The sequence below is a fragment of the Myotis davidii genome, unplaced genomic scaffold, assembly GCF_000327345.1.
Source record: "Myotis davidii unplaced genomic scaffold, ASM32734v1 scaffold26, whole genome shotgun sequence".
Classification (NCBI taxonomy): Eukaryota; Metazoa; Chordata; class Mammalia; order Chiroptera; family Vespertilionidae; genus Myotis; species Myotis davidii.
Genome location: NW_006299245.1, coordinates 4,153,022 through 4,172,488, shown reverse-complemented (window position 1 = coordinate 4,172,488; position 19,467 = coordinate 4,153,022).

Here is a 19,467-nt window from a genome sequence, read left to right as displayed (position 1 = left end):
CCTTCCAAATATCAAAAACAGGAAACCTATTGACATCCACAGCCATCCTTTTACCCTTTGCTGCAGTTTCAGGAACGATGACATCATTCTTCCTATTCAATTATCAGTTAATTCAACAATAAATCATTGTTGAATGCTTTGGGTTTTACCTTCTTTGGGGAAACTCACCTATTGGTCATCTTCCCTTTTTCCTGTATCTTCAGGCTCTTCCTCTTTACTGAATTCTTCCCAGCAGCATGTAAACATGTTTGATTTTGCCTCCTCTTAAGGAAACAAACATACCAAAAAATTATACAATTTTCCCTTTCACCCCAGCTCCCTAAACTTCCAGCTCCTACCTATTTTTTTTTTCCTTTACTTCCCAGGCAAACAACTCAAACAAGATGTCTATATATGTCTTATCTTCACTTCTACTTCTCCATTTACTTTTCAACTCACCCCAAATGGCTTCCAGCCAAACCATTCTTTTGAAAATGCTCACTTTTATATTACCAATGACTTCTACATAGCAAAATCCAAGAGATACTTTTCATTCCTTCTGTTGCTTAAAGTGTCACCAGTATTCAAAACTGACAGCCACCCCTTTTTCTGGAAATAATGTGTTTCGTTGGCTTCCATGACCGCATATACCGCATCCTCCAATTTTCTTTTTTTTTCTAACTCCACGGCCTCTCTTTCCCAGCCTCCACTGATAGTACTATATCTTAGTGTCCATTAGGGCTTTGTCCTAGACCTTTTCTTCTCTTATTGTATATTCTATCGAACAATATTACCTACTCTTCCAAATGTAATTATCTCCCACTGATGGGTGTCTCTCAAACTTTATCTTAATTTTATTTTTTAATATTTTAACATTTACTATAATTGTGTACATTAATATGGGTTAAGCAAATATGATTAAAAACATTAGGCAACTAAAAAGAAGCAAAAGTGTAATGCAATCAACTCTCTTCTTTGACTCTGCAGCCTGCCATGCCCTTTAAGAATTGAAAGAGATTGTGTGGGATTGAAATCAATATTGATCTTGCAAGCTTCCTGTCAATAACTTACATGTTGGTTCTAATTAATTTTAGAATCCTCTATTGACCATTAGACCCATTTCTTACACATCCTGGACTTCTCTAGTTGGAGAAAGCAACCCAAATCAACTTTTTCAAAAATCGGATTAATTGCCTCCACCTATTACCAAAGCTGCCATACAATCCTCATTCCCCATATCAGTACAAAGAAGCACAAGTGGCCAAGTTACTCAACCAGAAACTTGACAGTCACTTGACCTTTTCCCACCCTGTACACCCCCATAGGCAAACTCCCTTTCCTAAAAGTTCCACTTTCTAAATAACTCTACAATCTATCTACTTTCATCCCTAACTGAAGTTCCAATCATTGTTCAGCTACTCTACTGTAATAGCTTCCTGACTGGTCTACCCTTGTGATTACATTCTCAAAACTGTAGACAGGCTAAACTTTTAAAACACATTTTCTAATGTATATTTCCCTGCTTAGAGGTCTTCAATGTTTTTATATTATTATACATATAAGCTTCCATAAATAATAGATATTGTTCTATTTATATTCTGTTATTTTTATGCATGAAATATATACTACGTATTCCTTTGGAACTAACCTTTTCAAACATCTTATTTTTTAATGTTATCCTCATCAATTCATAAGTTCCAATGAATTTTTTTCAACTCATGACTGGGGTTCAATTTTATCATAAAACCAGCCCTATGGAGGGCTATTGTGTTAGTACTACTTTTTCATTGCAATGAACAATGCTACAATTAAGTTTCTTGAAACTGTCTCTTGTGCAAATGTATGAGAGTTTCTTTAAAAACTCACTAGATGCTTCATCATTGCATAGGAATTAGATATTCCAAGTTTAGGATAGTGGTTATCTGAAAAGAAAGGGAGGGGAAGGAGGAAGGAAGAAGGATGTGGGTTTTGGATTTTAGCTGAAATGAAACATTATATTTCTTCAAACTATGTGAAGCAAATGCAAAATACTAGGCTCAGTGATGACTACAGAGGTCTAATTTAGTATTTTTATGTCAGTTTATACTTTCAGAACATTTACTAATTTAAAATATATTAATAACGCATTCAATGGTGTCTCGTTATCTTAGAATAAAATCTGAGCCTTTTCTTGTGACTTACCAGGTCCCCTTGACCTTTTTGTTTTTTTGATCTGTCAGCCTCGTTGAAGAAAGCATACCACCCTTATCTGCCCTCCTCAGTTGGGGTTTGCTCTCTGGAAATGCATTATCTTCATACATTTTCCTCTGCTGAGGCACCACTGCTTTCCCCCCCAATTTCTCACAGAGCCATTTACTTATTCAATTCTTCCTCATATCTCAGATCTTACCTTAGATGTTACTTTCTTGGAAATCCTTCTCTGACCCTCTGAGGTTGTTTAATTTTCCCTCATTGTACCTTCCCATAGCACTTTTTACTTCTCACTTTGCAACAACTTTTACATTTGTAATTATTTCTTCAACATCTATCTTTTAAAAATAATTGATTGAGCCCTTGGCTGATGTGGCTCAGTTGGTTGGAACATCATCCCATGTATCAAAGGTTATAGGTTAGATCCTCAGTTGGGGCGCATACAGGAGGCAACCAATTAATGTTTCTTTCTCACACAATGATGACTACAGAGGTCTAATTTAGTATTTCTATGTCAGTTTATACTTTCAGAACATTTACTAATTTAAAATATATTAATAACCCATTCAATGGTGTCCATTATCTTAGAATAAAATCTGAGCCTTTTATTGTGACTTACCAGGTCCCCCTTGATCTTTTTGTTTTTATTGATCTGTCAGCCTCATTGAAGAAAGCATACCACCCTTATCGGACCTCCTCAGCTGGGGTTTGCTCTCTGGAAATGCATTATCTTCATACATTTTCCTCTGCTGAGGCACCATTGCTTCCCCACCCCCAATTTCTCACAGAGCCATTTACTTATTCAATTCTTCCTCATATCTCAGATCTTACCTTAGATGTTACTTTCTTGGAAATCCTTCCCTGACCCTCTGAGGTTGTTTAATTTTCCCTCATTGTACCTTCCCATGGCACTTTTTACTTCTCACTTTGCAACAACTTTTACATTTGTAATTATTTCTTCAACATCTATCTTTTAAAAATAATTGATTGAGCCCTTGGCTGATGTGGCTCAGTTGGTTGGAACATCATCCCATGTATCAAAGGTTATAGGTTAGATCCTCAGTTGGGGCGCATACAGGAGGCAACCAATTAATGTTTCTTTCTCACACAGATATCTCTTCTCTCTCTCTCTCTCTCTCTCTCTCTCTCTCCCCCTTTCTCTTTCTCTCTTCCTCTTTAAAATTCTTTAAAATAAATTAAAAATAAATAAATAAATTGAGTGATTGATTTTTATCTATGATTCCCATTACACTTTTGATCCCTTAGAGCAGAAACTGTGTCTTTGTTGTCTAAACTCTATTTTCAGCATCCAGCCTAGCACATAGTATTCAAAAACAGTCACTGGAGATTGAAGGTGTCAAAGAAACATTTGTGGATAGTGCTACATAGGGTGTGCTGGATCCTCCAAATTTGCTCCCAATCCAAGAGACCTATGGAGATGTAGGACAAGAGGCACGAAACTTAGAAGATAATAAAATGAGAGTCACATCACCACAAATATGTCAGAGGCTGAGAGTATAAAGCAGCGAGGCCTTGTCGCCCATGTAAGTACATATTGTTTGGGTTGATGCTAAGTCCCTTCCACATCTGGTTTCAGAGTTGGTGCAGGACAGAACAGGAACTGGCACAAAATGGTGTGAGCCACAAGCAGGACTCACCAGATCAGGAATCAAACAACAGACATTTGAGGGAAGAAGTCCTTACCTAGACAATCAGAGAAGTGACCAGATGGCAGAATGACATGTCTTAGTCAAGAGCTCTACATGCACAAGTCCTTGTGAGAAGGTATCAATTTATCACAGAGTGGATAGGGACAGAATCTATAATAAAAGCATAATATGTTAATTAGACCAGACAGTTAAACGACCTTCCGGACAACCTTCTGGTCGAAGCCATGGCTGCGAGGGTTGAGGCAAGCAGCTGCAGTTGTGAGGGCCAAGCCCCTTGCATGAATTTTGTGCATCGGGCCTCTAGTCATAGAAATAAAAATGATACTCTTATTACTGCCCTAACATGCAAACACTTGAGTATTTTGTTACTGGGTCACAAAATGCAGACTAGATAAAATATTTTCACAATTTCATGTGGGGTGACAGAGCTGGAAATCACAGGTATATGATATTTGTTTCATCTAAAATGCAGAAATGTAAGTTATGTTAGAGCTTCACATAAGGGCAGATCCAAGGCAAAGAGAAGTCAAGCACTACAAACAATCTATAACTTTTAATAAAAACATCTGTTTTCAATTTTTGTCTGTACCTTAGCAGTTGCTGCTAATTATCTACGTCCTCAGAAAATACTTCTTTATGCTTTAATTGTGCAAAACTGAATAAAGACATCTAGAAAGAGCTCTCCTCCCCCAAATTGATTTTAATAAAATGGGTTATTTTGTCTACCTGATTCTAAATCACTGAATTGACTGAATTCCCATAACTAAGTAGTTTTCTTTTAGTTATTCTGATAATTATTTGACTGTCAAGATATCATTTTTTTATACATAAACTTCTCATAGATAATGAAAACATTTGCAGTCTGCAGAGGCAGCGCTTTAAACCTACCAACTCTCTCACTTCTCTTGCTCTTGCTCTAGTGCTGTGATAAAACGTATTACTTTCCTTCCCTCCTAAGAGATTCCTTGGGGCCAATATCCTGGACCCCATAATTCACTCAAAAGCCAAAGTTATTGTCAAGGCAGCAGTTATATCCCCAAGAGTTTCAATAAATAATTCATCAAATGCATTCATTTCCAGAAGATTCACTCAGCTGTGAACCTGGTTCTTTTTCAAGATAGTACAAATATTGCCTCAAAATTGAAGAGGGAGTTCAGCATGGACCAACTATTGGGAAAGGTAAGGTAGCCAGACAAATTTTAGCCTATAAACATTGAAGTAGATTGTAAATGTCTGTTTACTTTGCAAATTTATTGCTGTCTTCCAGAGCAGCACTTGCAACCTCAGGGCAGGAGAGGGAGGGAGAGAACCCCCAGATTGAGGAGGAAATAGTCTTTGGTGGGCCCACAGCCGTTTTGGCAATGCCCCAGGGAAAAAGCAAATACCCCAGGTGGCTGTTGCTCCTAAGGACATAAGGGAGGTCCAAGATCAGTATTTCTTCAGTTGATGTGCATTTATTTTGTCTCTATATAGCCTCACTGGAAGTAAAAGCAACAATCCCTAACCTGCAATTTAAACAAGCAGAACTGTATTCAATTTAACTGTACCTTTCTGGAAAACTAATGGTCATTTGTGTGGCTTTGGCACATCACCAGCATTTTCACCAAGCACGTCCCTCTTCTTGCCACTCCTGCCCATTAGCTTTGGCATCAGTCCTCCTGCTTAGCACAGAGACAAACACTGGACCAGCCCATGTAGGCTCAGTTGTGGAGACTTCTGCCTCAGAGTTTCCACTGGAGTGTGGAAAGCTTTAGAAAGTCTAAGGGACGATGCACCGAGGATACTACATCACTAGGAGAGACGCTCAGGAAAATTTTTGTCTTTTTGCTGAACCTAACACAGTGTCTATCAAAAGGACTTGATCAATCATTCTTTTCAATATTCTGTCTTTTTTATTTTGGATATAAGCCAGGTGAAGGAAGAAATGATCTTTCTTGCTGACTATGTGCCTAGAACTTGATCGTGATTTAAGAAATACAGTATTTGTTGAATGAATAAATATTTAGTGGATGGCTGACTGAGGGGCGCACACTTTCTTACAGGTCTTTGGATCGCACAAAGTAATATATTATTTGCCACAAATCATGCTGATATTCCTATAAAATGACATTAAGGTGATATTATTATCATCCCAGAAAGAGGAAGAAATCCTGGTTAAACCTTCACTTTAGTTCCATTAGGTACAGTTAGTGATACAAAAGGAAGGAACGCCATTTAGGAGCTCTGTGCTTATTAAGCTCACAAGGATTCCTGAACTGAATATCATTTGCATTATATAATTTTTAAAGTTTTAATCTTAGTAAATTACTGTGTGAGCATGTCGCTGGAGTAGAGGAAACCATTTGTGTTTTCACTGGGGTCTGCCATGTCAACCGCATCTCTAAACACAATGACAATAGTTTCTGCTTTTAATCAATTTCCAGATCTCTTTGTTCCATAGACTGGCATTTCATGAGTGAGACTATTGCGGAGACTCATAAATAATACCTTTTGTGGTGGCGGGCATGTGCGTAAGGAAGGAGAGGAAGGTCACCCTTTTATCAGGCTTTCATGGTCTATCAGTGGGACAGCATCATAATTAGAACCAGGTTTTTGAAAAATCTAAAACATAAATTATTTCTCTCTCAGGTGGCTTAGTGCCATTACCATATTAGTTTCAGTGGCATTTGGAGGGAAAAGAACTTGACATGGGTCTACATGTGAACACAATTTTGTTCTTTTCTTTTTTGATGAGGAATCCCTGCTAATATTTAATATGTGACTTTGCGCTATGAAAATAGGTTCCCTGGTGAAGAATGGAGATAGATGACATCCCACGACAGGCAAGGCCAAAAAATCATTATTATTATTACTATTATTAATTTTCCTCAATAATACTAGTCTGAGACAACCCGTTCCATGGAAAATGTGTGTGGATCTGCGCTCATATATAAATAGTGCCAGAAAACTGCAGAAACATTGAACATACATTCATTCAAGGACCAAAGAACACTGCTAAACTAATTAACAATACATCTCACAGGGGTGCTGGTACTTAGGAGAGCGGCTAATTAAATTTGACAGGTCCTCTTAGATTTGTCTGAAGTTATGCTGAATATTATTTCATGTGTACAGAGAGGGGGCAATAAAGAATTAAGGAACAAAATCACAAGGAAAAAAGAAAGCTAGTGGTCTGATGAGACAGGGTAAAAGAAAAACTGGAATAGTGGTCATTGGGTAGCATTTGTTGACAATTTTTCCTAAAAAGAAATACAGAATTTAAGGAAATGGGGTGCTGCACTCTGACCTCCACCAGGCCTGTAGGCCCAGGACTCTGAGAAACCTCTTCTAATTGTAAGCTTCGTCTTTGAGAATGCAGTAGCCTCCCAGGACCTGGTTTTATGCATAAAGTTATTATCCCCTTTTGTATAGGATCTGTTGTAAATGTTCATTATAATCACTGCTGCTTAATTTAGCAGATGGTTGGAACTGAACAATTCTTCTCCGAGGAATTAAATGTGGTTATGTCATTTCCCTAGTTGATTTAAAAGAAGTAATTTGAGATCAAGTCATGTTTCCGTTTCAGTATTAGCTCAGAATCATTGCCATAGATGTTTTCTTTTCTCCACTTCTATGATTTTGACTATCTGTGATGAACTGGGTGGGTCTTCCATTTTTTGGCTTTTGATGTTCTTCAATAAAGAAATAAAAATGAATAAAACATTGTACCCAAATCACATGTTTTGCTACATGTTTCATCAGGAGCCCAAGGGGGATTTTTTTCTACTACATTTGCACAGCACTGTTTCTCATCTGTTGTCAACAAATAGAAGGTGGGGAGAAACTATTTCTTACACCAAATTGCTGGTACATGTTAATTCCGTCTGCCATGAGTACCTTGCACTGCTCTCAAGATACTGACGATCAAATATAATTAGCCTGAAACAGAGAAATTCTATCTTAAAAAAAATTCTCAAAACCTTCTAGTCAGGATGCCAGCGATGATTTGTTGTTGTTGTTGTTGTTCAAGGGGTATTCCATTGGCTGAGGACTATTTTAACAGAATCACACACTTTGAAAGACAAGAAAATAAAAAAGGAGAGAGTGCACACAGTTCCAGATCTCTGGGTCACTTCTCGCTACCTCAAGGGCCCCTCTAAAAAGGTAGTATTTCTAAACCAAGATTTCACCATTCATAAGGGCTTATTCTTATGTTATTCAATCTTTTTGAACTTCCCATTTCTACGCTCTCCCAACCTCCTACTGTTCCTGTTGATCTTTACTGTGGGTGCCACAGGAAGCAAAGGGAGGGTAATATTTGAGGGTGTGCATAGATGGTTGATTTAGTCAGCGGAGTTCATTACTATGCCATTACATTTTGTATATAGAAGCTTTCTCGGAGGAAGTAAAGGATCTTAATTTCAAATAGGAAGCAAGCTTTGCAATTCCCCTGTGAAACTGGCAAATTATATTACAAGAGACCGACATCTTCTAGACTAGAGAGTGTTGGGATTGTGACAGGAAGTAGTTAGGAGGCCTGGGTTTGTGCTTGTGTTTGCCACTTGCTAGCATTTTAGGTTCTTCTGTTTTAGTATCCTCTTTGCAACCATAAATTATGGCCATTAAGATTAATGGGGTAATGTGTGTGTATATATACTCATATATATAAAATAATGTGTACATATTCCATTTATATTAAAGTTCTCTACGAATGATAAAAATACTTTTTGTGTACAAAATAGTTTTAACTATTATTATTGTCAGTAAACTTTCCCCTTTCTGCAGAGAAAGTGAGAAAAGGAGTGATAAGATATCATCTGTGGGCATTCTTGCACCCTGCCTCCATCTGTTCTCACTACAGCCACTCTCACCTTGGTAACCCTCTAAGGAGATAAAGGAACAAATGTACAATCTTCTCCGTGCATGGTCAGCTAAATGCCAGAATCCCCATCAGGAAGATGGTAGCCACTGTGGTACTGATAAATAGCAGCCAAGCCCAGCTGAAAAAGGTTTGCAGCTGTCTTCCCAAGAGAAATGTTCTCTCGGCCTGGCAGAGGGGAAACAGTATGTTTTATAGTCAGACACACTCATTCTCTAATCACAGTTTATCAGCTTATCTATCAGCAGTTAGATCTGGGCAGTTACTCAGTCCTTGTAATTCTTGTAATCTTGGTTCTCTCCTCATAAATTAGAAAGAATTGAACCTTTCGGGATATTATTAGGGTTAAGCGAGAAGATAAAGTGAAGCTTATGGCACAGTTTTGATCACTTAGTATAGCGGTTCTCAACCTGTGGGTCGCGACCCCTTTGGCGGGTGGTCGAACAACCCTTTCACAGGGGTCACCTAAGACCATATCAGATATTTACATTATGATTCATAACAGTAGCAAAATTACAGTTATGAAGTAGCAACGAAAATAATTTTATGGTTGGGGGTCACCACAACATGAGGAACTGTATTAAAGGGTTGTGGCTTTAGGAAGGTTGAGAACCACTGACTTAATAGGTCTTCATTACATGGTGCATCCTGTTTTTATTTCAACCTTAATTCTCCTATTGTTTTGGCAGCATCCAAGAAGCTATCAGAACCATTCATTGTAGAACCCAGCTTGCTCAGCCAGTACACCCCACCCATTCCCCCAAACCAGTACCTCTCCTAGAAAAAATATTCTGTGTTTCTTCCTGTAATCTTCAGTGACATTCATTGGAAAAGTTATCCTTTTGTCATAATTTATTATAGTCCAAAATAGCTTTTCAATCAATTCAGTATTAGAATTATTATTGTGTTTTGCAAAGCAGATGATGGAAGAAAGAGCTAGAGAGCTCTTAGGTACTTTTCCTTTTAGACTATGGAATTTGGTTTAACTTTTTGTCTTAAATTGAGTTTCATTTGAAACCAAGGCAAAACTTTTTATCTGTAGCCCATTTCTTATAAGGATTTACAAACCTTTAAAGTCAGTTTTGCTCTCGGTTTGCATTTATTTTACACGAGCTCCCTAGTGGTTATGCTGAGAATACAATCATTTCTGTGATTCAGAGAGAAATTATTCCTGCAAACAATGATAAAAGAGCAATGTTATTGAAAGTTTACACAATAAATGAGTCAAGTCACAGAATCAGAATTTTTGAAATAAATGAGAACTTAAAGATCATATTTCAATATTTTATTTTTGAACAGCTACCATTATTGAACATTTTCAAATGTCATGGAGTGTTCTGGTAAATGCATCGCATATGCATAATGTGGACTTTAAACAACACATATTGTTTAAAATCCACATTATCTCCATTTAACAGGTGAAAAAAAAATGAAGATCTGAAAGGTTTAATAAATTTTCCAAGACCAAGTGGCAGAGAAAGACTTAGAGATGGCTAATTCTTGGTCCTTTGCACCAAGTGGTGATATCTTGTTTTAGGAAAAGAAAAACAGGTTAAAGAAACAGAGCCCAAGGGCTCCTAGTAGGTTTGAAGAGAACAATTGATGGAATGAGACATTTGGTTTCTAAAGACCCAAGTCATTCTTCATTTTGATTTTTTTACCTGCTAAGATATAATGAAATGGGTTTCCGTCATATTTTTCTTGCAAGTTTTCATTTAATATTGAGAAATTAAACAAAAACATGGCTCCATTACTTGTCTTTTTATTTTACACTAGAGGCCCAGTGCATGAAATTTGTGCACAGGAGGGCGGGTTCCTCAGTCCAGCCTGCACCCTCTCGCAATCTGGGACCACTGGCCCCTAACTGCTCGCCTGCCTTCCTGATCACCCCTAACCACTCTGGCTGCCTGCCTGATCAGACCTAACTGCCTCTGCCTGCCTACCTCATCACCCCTAACCCTTCTGCCTGCCTGATATCCCCTAACCTCCACTGCCTTAGCTTTGTCCAGAAGGACATCTGGAATGATGTCTGGAAGGTCATTCAGCTGTTCAGTCTAATTAGCATATTATGCTTTTATTATTATAGATTGCCTTAATTTTCCACTTGTATTTATGTTTTCTTTTTCTTAAGTCTCTACTTCTATTTCTATTGCATCATTACTTTTCATTATATAGGGTCTTTTAAATTTCCTTAGTTCCTTATGGGATAGGTAAGGAATCAATGAATGAATGAGTGAGTGAGTGAATGAATGAATGCATGAATAGCTATATAAAGAAATAAAAAGGCCCAAACAAAACGAAATCATTTAGGGCTATAAGAAGTAGGGTGTTTTGCCTAGCAGATGATGCTCCATCTCCTCTCTTCCCTATATTTTACTCTATACTTTAAAGCATCACAGTCCGTTGTGTATCCTGGAGAAGTACAGCCAGCCTATGGCCCATAGGAAGTAACCCCTGACACTGTAGGAACTTTTTCAAGCCATTGTGTGAACCACCTTGATTTGCTCCAGCATTTTTACTCACTGCTTGGTTGGATCCAGGCTTGGGTTCAGAGATCTTTATCTTATGGCTTTTGATTTTACCTCCCATGCCTTGCTTGATGGCTCAGTAAGGTTGATTCTCTGTACTTGGATCCTCCCAGCTTTCCCAGGCCTTGATTAGAACTTTCTGCTCCCTTCTCCTCTCCTCATTCCAGGCCTGGCCCACAGGTAAAAAATCCTGCTCCCAGCCAAATGGAGTACTACTCAAGACAAGAGCGTTCTTCCCAATTAATCAGACATATTTCTCAGGCAGTGACGATTTTATCCATGTCTCTCCAAAATTATATGGTTGCCTCAGAGCAGCAAACATTAACACAACACAAAACTCAATTTAAAAGAAAAGAAAAGAAAAGCTCAGAGGGTAAAGGTACCCATAAAGTGAAATAATGATTCCATTGAAATGTAAGTTAAGACTGCCACCTGGTTATATATTCCTCAAGCCTCTGAATTAACTCAAAGAATGGATTTACAGTATTGGCTTGGATGATTGATCTTGACTATCAAGGAAAATTGGATTGCTATTGCAAAATTGAGGTAAGGAATGTGATTAAGTCATCAGAAAACTTCAACAACCCAATCTAGGCAGGACTCTTAATGGCTCAGAAACCTCAGGAATGAAGGTTTGGGTCACTGTACCAGGTAAAGAATTACAACCAACTGAGGTATTTGCTGAAGGCAAAGAGAACACAGAATGGGTAGTAGAAAAAAGTAGGTATAAATACCAGCTATGAACATGTGACCAGTTACAAAAACAAGGACTATAATTGTCTGGAGTATTTCTTCCTTTCTTTGTTATGAACATTTATGGGTATGTGTGTACTATACCAAGCAAATACCATTTTTTCTTTTCTCTTTTATTTCCTTATCATGTAATATTAGATACATTAACTTTATAGCACAGTATTCAAGAATTGCATCATGTTCTGCATAATTATGACCTAGATATCGTCATTATTTAGAGATTAGTATGGTTTAAAGAGAGATGAATGGGTGCCAAGTTGATGAGACTTGCTATGGTTAATTTTATGTCTCAACTTGACTGGGCTGCAGGTGTTGCAGACATTTGGGTAAGCGTTATCGAGAGAGTGTATGTGAGAGTGTTTCTAGATGAGAGCAACACTGAATTGTAGACTGAGTAAAACAGAGCGAGCTCCCCAATGCGGGTGGACTCATCCAATCCACTGAGGGTCTGAATAGGAAAGGCTGAGTGCCAGAGAATGTCCTCTCTGCCGGACTGTCCTTGAGCTGGGACGTTGGTCTTCTCCTGACATCGGACCCAGGCTCAGACAGAAACTTCTACCTCTGGCTCTCCTGATTCTTGGACTCAAACTCCGACTTGGACTGGAACTCTATCATCAGCTCTCCAGAGTCACCAGCAGATCTTGGGACTTTTCAGCTTCCCTAACCTTGTGAGCCAGTGCCTCTGCTCACAACATGCTACTGGTTCTGGTTCTGTTTTTCTGAAGAACTCTGGCATACTTGCTTAACATTGAATTGCTGCTTGCCATTATACAACAATCTGTGAGGTCATCTATAGTCTGACTACATGTCCCTTGAGTGTAGGGATGATAGTAATAGCTATTGTTAGTATTACCACAATTTAATAATTACAAAACTATCCACTACAAAATCAATAATATCTAAACTTTATTTTTTTTAAATATATTTTACTGATTTTTTACAAAGAGGAAGGGAGAAGGATAGAGAGCTAGAAACATTGATGAGAGAGAAACATCAATCAGCTGCCTCCTGCACACCCCCTACTGGGGATGTGCCCGCAACCAAGATACATGCCCCTGACCGGAATTGATCCCAGGACCCTTCAGTCCGCAGGCTGATGCTCTATCCACTGAGCCAAACTGGTCAGGGCTAAACTTTCTTTTATACTTAAAAATGCCAGGCATTGTTTTAAATACATCACTATACTAATTCATGCAATCCTTACAACCCTGTGAGTCAGGTATTATTATGATGCCAATTTATTGATAAGAAAACTGAGGCACAAAGAGGTTCAAATATTCAGTTATACAGTACACACTACACCCAGGGCTTGAAACCCAGCATGCTGGACCTACATCTCCATTGTGAAAACCGTATCTTATGTTATTCTGCTTTATAAGCCCATAATGGAAGGTAATGATTTTCTTCATACTGTATTCCCTGCACCTAATACATCAGAGAAACAGCCTTAAAATGTGGTATTAAGTAAGAATACCAGTCCTAGATCAATCACTTTCAACTGTGTGACTGGGGGCAAATTACTTAACCCATCTGTGCCTATGCTAGATTCTAGAGTAATAGAGAGGAAAAAGACTTGGTGTTGTCCTTAACGCATCTAGAGACTAGTTCATAAACTGATATACACATAATGGAGTGTAATGAGTGGACTAACCCTATAACCTAAACATTATGGGAGAACAGAGGGTGAGACACCGAACTTTGATTGAGGGAAAATCAGGGGGAAGGGGAGGGTGCCATTTCCAAACAATGTTGATGACCTTCTGCTGTGAGCTATTTGTAGTAACAAAGAGAATAGACTGTTCTCATAACCATTTCTCCAAATGTCAAGATAATGTTGCAGGAGACAATATTTTGTTAGGATGAGCAAACTCAAGTCTGACTTTACCTGTGGAGAGATTTCATGGCTATTTACAAATTGCATATTGAACAAATACGAGAAAGAGTCCTCTGGCCCCACAACTCTTGGTATGTTATTGAGACCAAATAGGTTCTATGCCTAAAGGAAGAAAGAGAAGGGCATGTCAGTGAGAAGGCATTTACCTACAAGTGACTGAATGCAAATGAAGACCGCCTCGCAGACAGGGATGCTTCTTCTCATGAAACAGGAAGCCTGGCAACAGCAGGTATTGGCCTTCGTTCAGCTGCTTAAGAATTTTACCTGGAACGCAGGTCCCTTCCTTTCCTCTAGGGTGTTGGCTTTTACTTTTATATTCATCCCCCTGCAGTTGCAAGATGGCTGTCCTCACGTCCAGATTTCACTTTCATATTCAAGGCCTGAAGGGGAGTTGAGATGCCAGCCTTTATGAAGAAAGCAGAGCTTTCTCAGAACTCCCCCAGCAGACCTCTGCTTGCATTTCATTGTCACATGGGCACTGCCAGCTGGACTGGAGCCTGGAAAAGCAAGAGACAGGAGTATCAAGATTGGCTTAGACGAGAGTCGGCAAGCTTTTTCTATAACAGGCCAGATAGTACATATTTTAGGCTTTGCAGGGCATACGGTCTCTTTTGTAATCACTCCAGCCTGCCATTCTAGCCTGAAAGCCACCATAGACAATACATAAACATTGAATATCCCAATAACACTGTATTTATGGACACTAAAATGTAATGTAACGCTCGCATAGTATGAAATATTATTATTTTGATTTTTTAATCATTTCAAATGTAGAAAACAATCTGAGCTCACAGGCTGTATAAAAACAGATGGTAGGCCTGATTTGGCCCATGAGCTCATTCTTTGCTGACCTCTGGCTTGGGCCAGTAGCAACCCATCCACTGGATCGATGCAAAAAGCTATGACAAAGTTGGTGTTCTAATAGTTCTCATAGTTGTCTCTAAGGGAGAAATTAATACTGGACAGACAACTAACAATACTGTAATAAAGGGTAGGGTTTAATTTTCTATATAAAATATACCAATATAAAGTATTTGGTATATAAATCAGGGCATGATATTCTATTTTCTTTCTCTTTCCTCCACTTTAATGGAGAATTCTTTTTTTATTATTCATAAAGGCTTTTTCTCTGCTTCATTAGAGCAGCTGGTATCCAGACTTTGGTTTTTTAGTAATTAATATTAGGAAAGTCTCTTGGAGGGCTATTTTTAATCAACATGGCATTGATTACTGTCTGTGTCCACACTTTAAAGGGAAAGCTAGATAGCCCTAAAATTATGAATTAGAAACCCTGTGTCATAAATGTTTTAAAGTTTTCTTCCCGGGCTTCCAGTGGTGAGGGACATGCAAATAGAATCCCAGCATAGAAAAAGATATTCTGCATTCTGCTTTGGCCCAATCTCATTATACATTCTCCACTTATAAGAGAGAAAAATTAAAAAGATTTGCAGCAAGCAAAAAAACAGGCTCCCTCTTTATACATTTAATTACAAAGGCAATTTCCTTTATAGCCTACTTACAGGAATACCTCTTAGCATGTTGCCAACAGTATCACAACTTGTTTATTCAAAGGTTATGTGTGAATGAGAGCCTTTTGATATTAATCAAGTAATTTGCTAGCATTGCTGGGAAAAGGAAAATGTTAGCTTTATCCTGAAAAAAATGAAACAGCCCATTAATCAAGTGCACTCTGTTGAAGACAATTACGGGGAGAAAGAGGGCAAGCAGACCCTTCAGATAAGAAATTTCTAAACTGATGAAACTTTTAATAGGGTTTGGCATAGACCTGTGCAGAGAAAGTGATTAAATAAACTTTAATTACCTTACAATTATATATATCATGTATTTATAGATTCAAAGGTTACCATTTATTATTGAAAAAATCCTAATGAATTGCCAAATTCAAGAGCAAAATCGCTGCATATGGACTATTTTGCTAATGTTCATTTAGTATCTCCAGTTAAAGTTAAAAGGTGAAATAGAATATGCATGTTCTCAAACATCTGTCTCATTTTTTGGTTCCCTCAGCAGCTCACTCTCATAGGTTTGAGACTAGGTTTTCATCAATCAAAATTAAATTCCGCAGTAGGAGGCATTTAAAACTATTTGTATAAATGTAGCTGAAAGGAATAGGGTTGCAAGATAAGAGATATGAAAAATAATACTGTTCTGAGGCAATGTGTTGCATAATAAGGAGGGGGTCTTTTTTTCTGACATGATAAATTGCAAAAATCCATTAGTCAAACACTAACAAGGAGTTAAGTTTTATGAGTCAGGCATTATCTGAATTAGTTAACAACATTAAAACTACTTGAGAGAAAAGAGAAAAAAAATGTTTCATAATATTGCCTCTTATTTCCCCAATTTATTTGCAAGCTTTATTGTTAATATAATTAAAAATTAAATAATGGTATGATGTTAGCCATCAGAAAAAGGCAAACAACTCAATGAGATACACACCCACTAGGATGGCTATATTAAAAAAACAAAAAAAAATCAGGAAAGATACAATATGGGTGAGAATATGGAGAACATGGAACCCTCATACATTGCTGGTGGGAACGTAAAATGCTGCAGCCACTGTGGAAAACTGTTTGGCAGATGCTCAAAAAACTAAATGTAGAGTTATTCTGTGACTGCACAATTCCACCCGAAAGAATTGAAAACACGTGTCCACACAAAAACTCGTACACAAATATTCATAGCAGCACTCTTCGTAATATCTGAAAAGTGGAAACAACTCAATTTTTAAAAAGATATGATGAAAAAATTAGTCTTAAAGAAATTTTCCAATATTTAAAAAATTCTAGGTAATCATCAGCTTTGAATATCCCCAAAACCCCTTTGTAAGTCGAGTAGTGGAGAAAATATATATATTAACAGTAGATGCTGGAGTCTCCTGTTAATGGAGGAAGTGTCTTTGTCACAGCAGGAGTGCTGTCCGTAAATGCCTCTAGAGGCCATGCAGAAGCAGGGTGTGGGGACAGTGACACGCGATAGTGAAGTCCTGTGTGAATGGAGCAGCAGTTGCCAGCAGGGATCGGCCTCCATTGCCAGGTATCTCGTATATCAAGGAAAGCCCAAAACTCAGGTGCATTTTGTTGTTGTTTTGTTTTGTCTTGTTTTTAATGTTTTTGTTGATTTTGAGAGAGAGAGGAAGAAGGAAGAGGAATAAAGAGGTAGAAACACTGATGACAGAGAAACATTGATCGGCTGCCTCCTGCACGCCCTGGGCTAGGAATGGAGCCCACAACCCGGGCATGTGCCCTGACCAGGAATTGAACCAGTGACCTCTTGGTTCTTGGGTCAACGCTCAACCACTCAACCACACCAGCGGGCTAAGGTGGGTTTGTTTGTTTGTTTGTTGTAAAACTCTGATTCCTAAACATTTGCTCACATTTTTTAAACGTGTAGAAGTTAAATGCAGCCTGTGGGCTGCCAGTTTTTAAACTCTGTTTTTGGAAAACACCTGGATAACCTGCTTGCCTTATAGTAAGATGGGGCTGCAGGCCTTTGCATAAGAAGATAACAGGGGTTTTGAGACTGTGGTACAGGCAGCAGAGAACACTGCCTGAGAGGGAGAAAGAAACTGATGAGAGGAGAGAGGTAACTGATGAGAAATTCCACTTGTGGCTAGAGAAATTTTAAGAACAAGGATGTTCAATTAAATCCACTCTGTCACCTCCAACCTTTACAGCTGGCTACATGCAAAAATGTGAATGGTTTGGGGGGAAATGGAAAAAGCGTCTGTTTTCTGTAACCGGTGCTTCACAGAGCAAAAAGAAATAAAAACCACAAGAGAACAGCAGAAGTGGGGCTAAGAGCTCCAAAATGTGAGAGATGGGTAGACACAAAAACTGGGGAGTGGCACTAAAAATCTCATAGCGTATGAATAGCAAACATCTGTCTGAGCGCAGCTGACACCTGGATTGCGAGACAATGTTTCAATAGGTTCAATATTTTCACAGACATAATTAATACCAACCTCGTGGATGAACAAAGAGAGAAATATAACAGACTGATTGGACAAAAGCTAAATTATTTTTGTGAGCCTATGTATTCTTATAACTGAGGAATCTTTTGCTCCTTCCCCAATCCTCTCACCATGTAGAAATGCAGTTTGTCTCCAGTTTTAAGTACAAATCTTAGATGGACACTCTCCTCAATCATATCTGATCCTTAGCGACGAGGGCATTGATCGTGCCCATACCCATCAACGCCTACTGAAGTTCTAAGTTTGGGAAACTGACTGCTTTCATACTGAATGCGATCCTGGGTGAGTCATGTGCCCACTCTGAGCTTCTGAATCCTTATCTGGAGTTTGAATTGGAAGATAATTGTATGTTTCTCCTGTCTACTTTGCCAAATTGTTTTCAAGTGCTCAATATAAAGAATATGAACCCTTTTGAAAACTCTAAAATGCTCTGCATGCAAAAATATAATTACAAGAGAAACAAAATCTCGAGCATGAGAAAGAACAAAATAATTAAAATTATGATCATTTCCATGTATATCTATGGGAAGGAGCCCACTGCCTTGAAATCCCAAGCAGCAAGTTGAACAGAGGTGTCAGGTAATGAGATACAGTGTCACCTGGGGACCAAGAGCCCAAGGAGAAAGGTGACACAATTGGGGTGTTCCAGTGCTCACCTCATTTTCATCAGTCTTCAGAATTATTGAGTGTGCTGCTTCCTGTATTAGAAAATCCCTACTGTTTGATGATTTGGCTAATCTCCAAAGGAAAGTATGTTTCAAACTAAGACATTTAAAGGTCAATTTGGCAATTTCTTTTATCCTAAAAATGGAGAGCAACAAATCTACATTTGTCATATCTTCTCTTTATCTGAGTGGTGTTTCTTTTTCCAAATAAGGACTGGAACGTGACCTATATACAGGAGTGATTTGATGAATCACAGCAGTAGTTTGATTGCGGCAGACACTAGCAAGTGTGAAAGAGATGAACCAAGGTTTTGATAACAGGATCTTAATAAATGTCTGCCCTCATCTCCTTTTGACTCGTGCTTGTCTGGACTTAAATCACCCACCTCAAGACAAAAACTTTCATCTCACATTATTTCCTCTGCTAACCAAAACATTTAAAATATGGCTCATTCCTCATAATGACTTCCTTTCCTGGAGGATCAAATGTTTAGATGCTTATGTTTGAACTCATGGTTAGTTGTTGACCACCCAGCCACTGTGTGTGGTGTGTATGTTTGTGTGGGTGCGCACATCTGTGCATGCACGTGTGTGTGTATAACAGAGAAAAAGTGGACAAAGTTGGTGTAAGGTTGCAGCCTATATGTATACTGTTGTTTCACTGCAATGGGAAAATAACATGCTATTCATAGTTCACAGTTATTCTCTGACCTCCAAAGAGTTTTCATTTGGCAAGTATGCTCCAAAAAACCTTGTATCTAGAACAGCCTCCAGTGAAATAAAGGGGAAAAGGCTAGCCACTTTCTTCACAAAGGATCACATCCAATTTGGTATGTCTCCTGGAATCGTCCACATTGTACATTCAGTACCTGCTGCAATAGGCAAATTAATACTGGATCACAAGAAATAACCAAGTAGTGTCACCAGAGGACTGGA